We start from the raw sequence: 12,578 nt of genomic DNA, 5'->3' as shown, positions 1-12,578 counted from the left end.
GCAGAGCAAATGAGAGTGTGGAGAGGCTCAAGTCCTGCTGATTTCATTATATTACGTAGAACTATCTGGTATTTCTCTCAAATTAGAGCTTTTACTGCCAGAGTAGTATTTGAAATAGAATGCATGACAACTGTGAATAAAATAAAGAATTCACTTTAAAAGTCAAAAAAAAAAAAAGAAAATGCCTTTTTTCAAAATTATTTTGAAATCACTTTTTTTCCCCTAAAAGTCAGTGGTCCACAAAGCAAAGATGGATCTGAAAGTTTTCTTCACTCTTTGGCAACTTCTGTTTTCAGCACATTAGGTTTGTTTCTCTCAACAGCACTTATTTGTATATTGTTCTTGTGCTTTTTACTTTATCTGCCTTCATTGAGTAATGAAGAGGTTGAGGGTGAAGTATAAATAACTTAGAATACCATTAATTCTTTTTAAAGGCATTCCAGTCTTAAAGGACTGAAGCTCTAATGGTAGATTTTAAAGGCATCAATTAGTAGATAAGTATTATAAGTTGAGAAAGCTAATTAGGAGGGTATTTCCCTAAAACGCTGCATTCCATGCTCATATACCATTACTCCTTACATTCATCCATGTATTGTATGTAGAAATGGAGATCAGATTTTATTCTGGAGCCTCATCTTCCTAAACTGGTAGCTGAAAATAGTGACCCGGATCAATACAGCAGGCCCATTGAGACTCTAAAATCCTGTTGCTGTGATCAGTTGTGAAATAACTGGGCTAGAGATGAGAGAGAACTATGACTAGGGGAATTTCAGATTCCAGTTCCTATCAACTCTCTGGCTGTAAAACATCTTCTGACTGCACGTAACATATAAGATCTTGGCTGCATGTACCAGCTACACCACTGCCCTGTCACTGCTGTCCGTAGTAAATAGAAGCCAAAGTCATATAGCACTGATATTAATAACCCAACAATTACTGTTTTATAAGAGATGGTTCTGTCTTAATGACATGGATCTTGCTAGAGAAATAAAACAGCTAAACTTCTGCTTTCCTGGGAAAGAATCAGACAACTAATTGATAGCTTTACAACATTGGCTATATGACTGCATATATTTAACCTCAAAGTTCTTCATCCCTGAAATAAAAGAAGATGGTGAAGAAAACATTTGCCAGCTTTAATTCACAATGATTTTTCTGAGGGAGTCACATGTCACTTTTGATAATTTGGCAAATGAAAAAAAAAAAAAAAAAGACCTCTGCTCAGTCTATCACTTTATCCCAGAATGCCATATAATTAGGGCACTGCCACCATCAAGGGACCTTTGATACTGCATGATGCATAGTCACATGCTCTTTTGCTAAAGTATGTCCAATGGCAGATGATATGTCTGTTAAATATGCTAATTCCCTTTTCCTATAGGCTTCAGTTCTGAAGCAGGCTCAAGCTGACAGAGGGGAAGGATTTGCCAAGATTGAAGTTTTGAACATTTCATGAGATGGAACATCCTTATTCTTGAATTGAATTTCCAGAGTATTTTATTACTTTTTGAGAATAGAAAAGTCAAGAGGAGCCTGATTTTTATCTAGAGGCAGGTGAAATTTCTTCCACTAAATGCAGTTTGAGAGATGGTGGGTTAAAGCAAACCAGTTCATGTTGCCTCATGTGCTGTTCCTGTGTAACATCATGATTATACAGGTAATATAGATTTTTTTTTAAAAGCCATAAACTTCAAATTTGAAAAACCACTGGAATCTCAGGTTATTCTAAAAAACACACAAAGGGGTGCCTGGGTGACTCAGTCAGTTGAGAGTCTGACTTCAGCTCAGGTCATGATCTCATAGTTAGTGAGTTTGGGCCCCACATCAGGCTTTGCACTATAGCACAGAACTTGCTTCAGATTCTGTCTCTGTCTTTCCACCTCTCTCTCTCTCTCTCTCTCTCTCTCTCTCTCTCTCTAACTCCCCAAATTAAATAAACATAAAAAATTAAAATAAAAGAATACATAGAGATCGCTTATCTATAGGCAGTGGACATGAAAGTGATTTTAAACTTTAAGGAAGTTTTTATTAACGGATTTTCCAGAGGATAGTGAATGGACTACAGAAGTAGCCTAAAGTCATGTAATATTAAAGGAGAGGTAAAGGAATTAGGGTGTTTATCTTGGTAAAGAGAACATGAAGTGTAGGAGGTGCAGGTGCTATATGTGGAAGAGAAATTAAAATTTCTCCTTGACGCCTCTTATAGCAGAATTAGAAACATGTTCTACAGAAAGGCAAGTTTCAGTTTAATTTAACAAAAACACCAAGTATTTAGAATTAGTGGAGAATGTAACGGTATACGTAGGTGATTTTGCTTCCATAAGTTCTGTCACTATATGTCAACTCAAGGTCAATTTCAACTTAATAATGTGAAAATCTAGACAATGTGTAGAAACAATTCATTTAGGGAGTAATGTTCATTGTGTGCTTTGAAGCCAAGTATGAATTTTCAGAATGAAGAATATTAATTTCTGAGGGAAAAAATTCAGTGTGGAGAAAGATAAATGTATATGAACATTGTATGTTGAGGCATTAATGAGAATCCAGCATTGTTGAATATATGATGTTTCCATAGAATGTAAGTTCTAGAAGGACAGAAGACATGTTGGTGTGGTTCATTTCCACAGGCCTGAGCCCTAAAACAAAGATTTGCAATATTTCCATCCAACATTTTAGGCCTGTATAGTCCTATAGAATATTTTCCTTTTTCTTGGGATTGAATCCATTTTTGCTTTGAAAAAATAAGCTCCAAAGGAGTATTTCCTTTTTATGCTGGAGAATCTTTCTCCCCTTATTTTTCTAGTTTGAAGAGTAGATTTAAGTTCTTTTTATACTCCTGAAGAGGTCAGCGGAGTGCTCTTCAGTGCACAGAATATCTTATAAGGTTTGTTCGCATTTGTAGGCTAGTCTTTCCTCATTATTGAAGTCTGAGAAAGAGTAATGATTCTTAGTATGTCATCCTTAAGACCCTCTCCAATATCAAGTTACAAATAAGAGATGTGCTAGGTTCAGAAGATTGGTTAATGAAGGCAGAGCACGCACTGACTCATTTTTTGAATTACTTTTTTTTTCACTGCAATGTGTATAATTGAAGGGGATTTTGCATAACCCCACTGGTCCCCAAATTAAAATCCATAAAATATCTTGTTCCTTCAAATTTCATACTGCATAATTTTAAGTTGTAAATATTTATATGCATATATATCCTTAATATTTCTTCAGGGATGTTTGGCCATTTTTCTATAACATAAAATTTTGCATTTTGTATATATGAATAATGAAATATTAAAGAATTATATATGTATACATACATAATAAAATTAAATATTATTATAATTGCTATATGTGTTTTAAAGAATATAATAACATGCATAAAATATCATATACAACACACATGTACTTTAGAAATATATATCCTCTCTATAAAAAGTATATGTATGTGCAAATTCACTTTAAGTATCTTATTAATAATTGTAGTAGATATAGGTTTTAATGGGGGAAAAAAGAAAGAACATAGAACACAGATAATGTTGAATACAGTTATTTTGAAATCTTCAAAAAAAAGAGCTTATTATAGATTGCTAGGAGACCTTGCTTGCTGTGAAGATGTTAATTTTCCCAGATGTTTTGTGGTGATCAGCACATCTTATCTTGAATTACAGACAAACTGTGTTGGTGGATTTTCTATTTGCTCCTGTTAAGTGGTCTGAATGTCTACTCAGAGGTCACAAGGGTAAGACTAATGTAACCTCTGTACATCAGATTATCTTTGACCCTGAAATGCATACAGATGTGTATAAAAATTTTTGTAAGAATTAAATAATAGACTGGCTATGAATCTCACTAATTTATTGTTAAATTATGCAATTGTTTCTTTTTTAATTACTCTCATTTTACAATCAACATTGTGTAGTGGAAATGATACATATTACTGGATATCCAGAGAATTAAATTCTGTGATCATTTCTGACAGGGTTTGGGAGACTTAAATATTAACTGAATCTTCTTAGATGCCATTTCTTTATTTTTTAAATGAAGAGGTTACATTAGAACACTTGTTTTCAAAAGATATTTTACAAAGACCTTTTGGAGGTCAACAATGGATGTGAGTGTCCTCTGAATTGGGAACTTGGGGGTTAATCTCTTTATGAGCTGGAGTTGTTCTCCTCTGTTTAGTGTATTTCTAAAAATTCTAAAAAACATTATTTTGGGTACTAATATACTTTAACATACAAAAATTATGTGTGTACAATTGTCTCCCGTATTGAAAATCTCCTAATCCAAAGTACCACCTCACTACCTCTACTGCTGTTGCAACCTGAAATTTGGCAGAATTTGAGGTTCTCTATGGGAATAAAAATGTCATACCAAATTAGGAACTTCATCTTTTTTTTTCTTGTAAAGCAATTTTAATTTTCTTAGATATATTTAATATTTCCATTAATGTTTTCTGAACAAAAACCAATTTGAAATGGTAAAATTATATATCTCTGTATATATTTGGCACCTCAGACAATTGTTTCAATGCTTTCAGCAAAGTCACTAGTACATCTGTTGTTTCTCCTTTCTTTTTCCTTTTTAAAACAATATTTACCTTTTCCAGTTTTATTAAAATATAATTGACATGACATTGCAATGGTCCAACTATACAAGGTAACAATTATATATAATATATATAGCAAATAATTAGCAACTAATTATATATACATTATATATATGTATTGCATTTTGCAATATATATGTATGTATATATATGTATATACATGTATATTGCAAAATACAATATATACATATATATTGCAAAATGATTACCATATTAAGTATAACATTCATAACCTCACAGTTACATTTTTTGTTTTGTGATGAGGACTTTTAAGATCTAGTAACTTTTAAATGTACAATACAGCATTGTTAAGTATAGTAATCATGCCATACATTACATCCCTAGGACTTATTTATTTTATAACTGGAAGTTTTTACCTTTTGACCACCTCACCCATATACCTCCATCAATGTGCCACCCTTCCCAACCACTCCCTGCCTCTCTGACAACCACAAATCTGTTCTGTGCTTCTGAGTTCATTTTTGCTTTTATTTTTGTTTTGAGATTCCACATATAAGTGAGATCATACAGTATTTGTTTTTCTCTGTCTGACTTATCCGACTTGTTTCCCTTAAAATGATATCCTTAAAGTCATCTTAACTTTATCTTCATTTCGTTGTAGGTCATTGTCTCCAAAGTGTTATTTATTTGTAACAGAAGTTCAATCTAGTTGCTAAATATTGTATTCCCAGAACTTATAGGGAGTTCTTAGAGCCAATTTCTTTTCTTTACATGGCTTTGGATGAGTCCTTTTAAAGTAGCACCAAAAGCTACTAAACCACTGGTGGGTCAAGCCCACTGAGCAGCACTTGGTAGTCTGTTCTCCCAGAGGGGAATGCGAGTAGGGATAAAGAAGGACAGGAGAGTATAATTATAGGTAAGATGAAAAAGAAAAATGAGTTAATGAAAATAATCCCATTATGAAAATATATCCAAGCAGCAGGATATAATTTAATGCTATAAAATGTGAAGGGAATGAGAGAAAGAAGCAGATTCAGGGTATGGAAATAGAGAGCAAATAGAGTTTTGCTTATTACACTTCTAAATCTGTTTGGCATGTATTATGCTGTTTAATCCTCACCAAAACCTGAAAGGTAAATGTAACTACAATTGACTCTTGAACATGAGAGTTTAGGGTGCCAAACTCCCACGCAGTTGGAAATTTATGTATCTATGTATAATTTTTGACTCTCCCAAAACTTAACTACTAATAGCCTACTGCTGACTGGAAGCCTTACTGATAACATAAACAGCTAACATATTTATTATGTTGTATGTATTATATACTCCACTCTTATAATAAAGTCAGCTAGAGAAAAGAAAATGCTATTAAAAATCATAAGGAAGGAAAAAACATTTACAGCACTATAGTGGAAAAATACTTATAGTATTTATGGAAAAAATTACTATATTTATGGAAAACAATCTTGCATGTAAGTGGACTTGTACTGTTAAAACCCATGTTGCCCAAGGGTCAACAGGATTACCGTTTTACAGATGAGAAAATCCAAGGATTAGGCAATTTGTTTTAACGCGCAGAGCTTCCAAATTATGGAGCTTTTATTCAAAACCATTCTGGCCAGCCACAAATCATATTACCTTTCTTTTATAACACCTGGCACCTAGGAATACAATGATATTTAAAAGAGATATTTCATTCAAAGGATTAAATGACAATCCCTGCATTTAATTTATAGGAAGAAATAAGGTGCATATGATACAATTAACCATACTAAAGTGTACAAGTAAGTGGTTTTTAAGATATTTACAAGGATGTAAAATCATCCCCACTATTTAATTCCAGAAAATTTTCATCACACCAAAAATAAACCCCCTACCCAGTAGCACTTATTCCCCAATGCACCCTTCCTCCAGCCTCTGGCAAACACTAATTTACTTTCTGTCTGTATGGATTTGTCTAATTTGACACTTCATATCGATGGAATCATACAACCTATGGCCTTTTATGTTTGTCATATTTCATTTAACCATGATGTTTCCACACTTGATCTTAGCCAAAAGGCCGAGAAGCGATTAAGCATGATGTTTCCAAATTTATCCATGCTGCAGTACTTATAATACTCTATTCTTTTTCTTATGGCTGAATAATATTCCACCCATATACACATTTTCTCTCTTCATCAGTGATGGATATTTGTGTCATTTCCACTTTTTGACTCTTATGGATAATGCTGCTATAAACATTCATGTAAGAGTTTTTGTTGGAACACCTGATTTTTTATTTTTTAAGTATATACCTAAGAGCAGAATTTCTGGCTCCATGTTTAACTTTTTTAGGAACTAACAATTTTCTACAGGAGCTGCACCATTTTACATAAAGATTCTTCATATGTCCTTGACAACACTTATTTTCCAGTTTGAAAAACTATGATTATAGCTATCCTAGTAGTTTGAAGTGTAATTGTTTTTGTATCTTTCAACCTTGTTGAGTTTATTAGCTTTAATAGTTTTTATTTTTTAGTTGACTCTTCAGTTTTTATTTGTTTGTTCTTTTAGTTGGTTCTATGATGCCATCTATAAGTAGATACTTTTACTTCTTTGTTTCTGATACAGAAAGATTTCTTATGTGAGGTAAGATAAAACTGCTAAGAAAGTATACATTTCATTAAAAAAAACGCAGAAAAACCCAAAAATGGACGCTTCTTTTGAATCATGAGTAAAATAAAATATTAGCATTTGAGACTATGGGCTTACTAAATAAACTAAAACCAATAGTGAAAGACCAGTACTATATTTAGATAATATATCTATGCTGAGATGATATACTTTTGATAAAATGATAAAATTAAGCAAGCAAAAAACAATATATAAAGAATAAACTCTATCAAACATTTCCTCTTTCATTTTTGCTAAAGGAGTATACTCATTTAAGTACAATTTTATAATAATACAACCACTTGGAACTTTATTCAAAAAAGAACTTAAATAACTTTCATGTGGTCATATACATGAATAAAATGAGGGGAATCAGAATCCTCACACGCTCCTAAACATACCATATCTGAGTCCATCCATCTCTCCTTCCCTAACTTTCCCTCGGTGTCAAACTGCACGGGGCCTGGGCTAATGGCAGCATGGCAGAATTGGGATTTAGCCAGGCAACAGCATAAACTAATAAATGGAAAATGTGCTTATGCTTTCTCCTCTTCTTTTTTTTCTCCTAATTTGCTGTGAAAGTGTTACCTTCATATGAGACCCAAAGGAAACCAGGAGGAGAAATTTGACAAAAATATTCAATGACATCAAAAGAGAGATTGACAAAAACAGGATTTACTCGGGATGCCTGGGTGGCTCAGTCCATTAAGCATCTGACTTCAGCTCAGGTCATGATATCACAGTTTGTGGGTTTGAGCCCCACATCAGGCTCTGTGCTGATAGCTCAGAGCCTAGAGTCTGCTTCAGATTTTGTGTCTCCCTCTCTCTCTGTCCCCCCCACCCCACTCACACTCTATCTCTCTCAAAAATAAATAAACACTAAAAAAATTTAAAAAATAGGGTTTACTTTATAATATTACAAAACATAGAAACACATAAAAACATGTAGTATTATTGAAACTAAATTAAAAATTATTTTCTTCTCAGCATTCAGTCCTATTTGCCCTCCTAAAATGAGCAGCACAGAAGTGAAATGGTGAAGTTGTGAAGAATCTTATCTTGGATAAAAGTAAATGGAGGATAAAATGATAGCTTCCTTTAAATGTCTAAATATTCAATGACTGATACCAAACTAAATCTTAGTCCACGAAACTCCAATGGATGGAATACAGATCAACAAAAATAATTAGAGAAATTCTGGTTCTTCCTCAGTAAGGAAGTTCTTTAGAGCAAATCAAAGTCTTCAGTACCCAGAGTGAGAGTTTCTTGTTATAAAACATATTCCAAAGTAGGCTGCAGTGTTATTTCCTGAAGTGATACAAATGGTCATTCATTTTTTCTTTTATCTTATATAATTGAGATCCTGACAAGTGCCAGTATTTGGATTAGATTAATTGATAAAAAAAAATTTGTTACTGACGTTTCTGATGTTTATCATTCAGCAGCAGCTATGAACACAAGGCAGTAATATAAAGAAGCACATAAACTTCATTTTGAGAGAGTGGGTAAAGGTTCTGAGAAAGTGCATAATCATGAGACCAACCCCGGCCTGAGGTCTAGGGCAAGATTTTTGGCTTAATTTGAAATTTGTGCTTAACCTGAAATCTGAAGGGAACTTACATTTGGGCTAAAGAGAAAATAAAGAAGACAGCAAATAATTTAGAATTACAAATAATTAATATGTTGATAAACATCATCTCTAAGTACTTTCTATTTTCCTTAAGTTAGCTAAGAGTCCCCTACCTGAAGGGAAAACACAAAGGACAGGTTTGTGTGTTTGGGGTGCAAAGCAGAGAAGGAGGAAAAGAAATTTATTTATCCTAGAGAAGCTTAGAAAACAGTTATCAACTGGGCACCTCATTGGAAGTCTTCAGACAGTTTGTGCTGGTGATAGTCTTACGTTCTTTGGAATTTTGAGACTTAGCAAAGAAGGAAAAGATACAAAAACGTGGAGTGATGTTGAAAAGAGACAATGTATTCTTCAAAACTTTGCCTATGACAGGGCATAGTATCCACTGTGCCACCATACAAATAATAAATTTTAGCAAAGGTTTTGAAGGCTTTCTTAACACAGCAATTTGTATTATTTTGAAATAGCATGCAGAGGTTCTCCTGGGTGGCTCTGTTCCTTGAACATCTGACTCTTGATTTGGCTGAGGTCAGGATCTCATGGTTTGTGAGATCAAGCCCAGCACCAGGCTCTGCACTGAGAGTGTGGAACCTGCTTAACATTCCCTCTCTCTGTCACTCTCTGCCTTTCCCCCACTGTGCTCTCTTTCTCTCTTTTAAATAAACGTTACAAGAGAAAAGAAAGAGCATGCAGAAAAGCAATTAACAGATAGCTACATCCTATTTTTAATATCTCTGGCTCACCATGCATTTGAGTCACTGTATTATAGAGTCTGGAAAGGGAGTGAGTGTCTGTTCTTGTACGAATTAGCATGTCAGAGTCCTTTTAGAAATCATGATTATTGGCATTTTAAGGTCAAATAAGTCAAAGTTAAATGATTTATCCAAATAATCCACTTACCAAGAGGTGGAGTTGAAACATGAATACCATTCTACACAATTCAAAAGTCTATGCTGTTTTCATATTTATATGGATTATAATAAATGGATTGTAGGATACTAAAAATGCCAGGGGGAAAATAAATAGCTAAAAAACAAAACAGGATAAAATAGCTAAGATAGGCATCACATTTGTCCAGGTTCTTCAGAAAGAAACTGGCTTACACAATTATGGAGGCTGACAGCTTCTAATATCTATAGTTGGCGAGCTAGACAGCTGAAGACCCAGGGATGCCATTTCTGTAATTTCAGTCCCAAAGCCAGCAGCCTGGAGACCCAGGAGGAGCTGAATTTTCAGTTTGAGTTCAAATGGAGATAAAAACCAATGTTTCATCTCAAAAGCAATCAAGCAGTCAGAAAGTTCTCTCATTGCTTTTTTGTTCTATCCAGGCCTTCAACAGGTTGGATAAGGGCCACCCACATTAGGGAGAACAATCTGCTTTACTTGGTCTACTCATTCAAATGTTAATTTCATGAAAATGCCCTCATAGACACACTCAGGATAAGTAAATATCTGAGCACCATGTGGGCCTGTTAAATTGACACATAGAATTAACCACATTGGCACATGTACGTATCATGGTGTATCCAAAGGAATGAGAGTATGTGAAGTTAAGGGTAGTTAGATAGGACTTAAAAGTAAAGGCAGTAGAATTTGCCTTGAAGATGGATAAATACATGATGAGCATCAGGGATAGGATGGGAATCTTAGGCAGAGGAAATAGAATGATTCAAGGCATAATGGGCATTCTTGATCTCTCCAAATCAATTTTATCTGAAATTAATACAGTTGGCCCTTGAAAAGCACAGGTTTGAATACTGTGAGTCTACTTATATGCAGATTTTTCTCAATAAATACAGTACAGTACTGTAAATGTATTTTTTCTTCCTTATTATTTTCTTAGTGACATGTTTTCTTTTCTCTAGCTTGCTTTATTGTAAGAATATAGTATATAAGGTGTGTAAGTAATATATATACAAATACATATAGCATACAAAATATGTTACTTGATTATGCTCCTGGTAAGGATTCATCATCTTCTACACCTTAAACTTACACAGGATTATGTCAATTTTAATCTCAATAAAGTTTGAAAACAAATATGTTTTTGACCTTTGAGGCTTCAGCTGAAATGGCAGAAGAAAAAACATTTTTATTTGAACATTACCTTAAACTACTAGAAGAACTGACATACCAATATTGAATTTTTTATAAAAGAGTTATTAATCATGACATGATCTCTATTAATTAAATACTTCTGTCTTTCAGGAACATTTTATAGTGTGTTTTTTTTCTCATAAAAATTTTCTTTCCAAGATTATTTTTAAATATTTTGTATTTTTAGCTCATACAAATAAGTATTTTTTACATATACTCTAACATATTAGTCATACAGATGGGATTTAATTTTAGTCATTACATTATTATGTATTTGTTACCAAACTAAATTCATAGGAATCTATCAATGCAAAGACTATAACAGAAAAAAAATATATATTTGCCACTAATTAATTTATATAATTATTTTGATTAAACTATTGTTTCTTTTTCAGAAATCTGTATCATAATAGCAATAAAATATTATGACTTTAGTTATTTATTAATGATGTTGACAGTTTTCACCCATTTGTCTACATCAAAATATAAGGGCTTCTTATTCAGGAACCTACTCTAGTTTCCCACTTAATGATGTTTTCTTTTGTCTCTCTATAATAAATAAATAGCTGATATAATTATAATTTCATGATATTTTATTAAAGCTATTATTGAGTGATTACTTTGTATTAGGATTTGTACTTTTGTTCATTAACTATTTGAATGTTGCTGGTAAGAAGGAAAATTTCTGTTATTAAATTTAGAGTTGTCCAACATTGTGGAATCGTTTTTTTTACATATATATAAAAGAAACAAAACTTTCAATGTTTGTTTCTTTTTGAGAGAGAGAAAGAGAGAGAGAAAGAGAGAGAGAGATAATGAGCTTGAGTGGGGGCAGGGACAGAGAGAGAATCCCAAGCAGGATCCATGCTGTCAGGGCACAGTCCAATAAGGGGCTCAATCTCATGAACCAAGAGATCATGACCTGAGCTGAAATCAAAGTCAGATGCTTAACTGACTGAGCCACCACGTGCCACAAGAAATTCTTAATTTAAATTTTATTTTAATTTTAGTGAGTTAACATACAGTGCAATATTGGTTTCAGGAGTAGAATTCAGTGATTCATCACTTATATACAATACCCAGGGCTCATCAAAACTGCCCTCCTTAATACCCATCACCCATCTAGCCCATCTCCCACTTCCTTCCTTCCATCAACCCTCAGTTTGTTCTCCATCATTAAGAGTCTCTTGTGGTTTGTTTCTCTCTCTTCTCTACCCCTATTTCCCAGTTCATCTGTTTTGTTTCTTAAATTCCACATATGAGTGAAATCATACGGCATTTGTCTTTCTCTGATCGACTTATTTCACTTAGCACAATACATTCTAGCTCCATCCAGATTTTTGCAAATGGCAAGATTTCAATCTTTTTGATGGCTGAGTAATTTCTGTTGTACATATATACCACTTCTTTATCCACTCATAAATCTATGGACATTTGGGCTCTTTCCATAATTTGGTTATTGTTGATAATGCTGCTATAAATATTATTTGCATCCTTTGAGTAAATTGCTGGATCGTAGGGTAGTTCTATTGTTAGTTTTTCGAGGAACCTTCATACTGTTTTCCAGAGTGGCTGCCAACAGTTTGCATTCCCAACAACAGTGCAAGAGGATTCCCCTTTCTCCGCATTCTC

Source organism: Prionailurus bengalensis, chromosome A3 (genome assembly GCF_016509475.1).
Source record: "Prionailurus bengalensis isolate Pbe53 chromosome A3, Fcat_Pben_1.1_paternal_pri, whole genome shotgun sequence".
NCBI classification, from domain to species: Eukaryota; Metazoa; Chordata; class Mammalia; order Carnivora; family Felidae; genus Prionailurus; species Prionailurus bengalensis.
Note: the sequence above shows the minus strand (reverse complement) of the source record.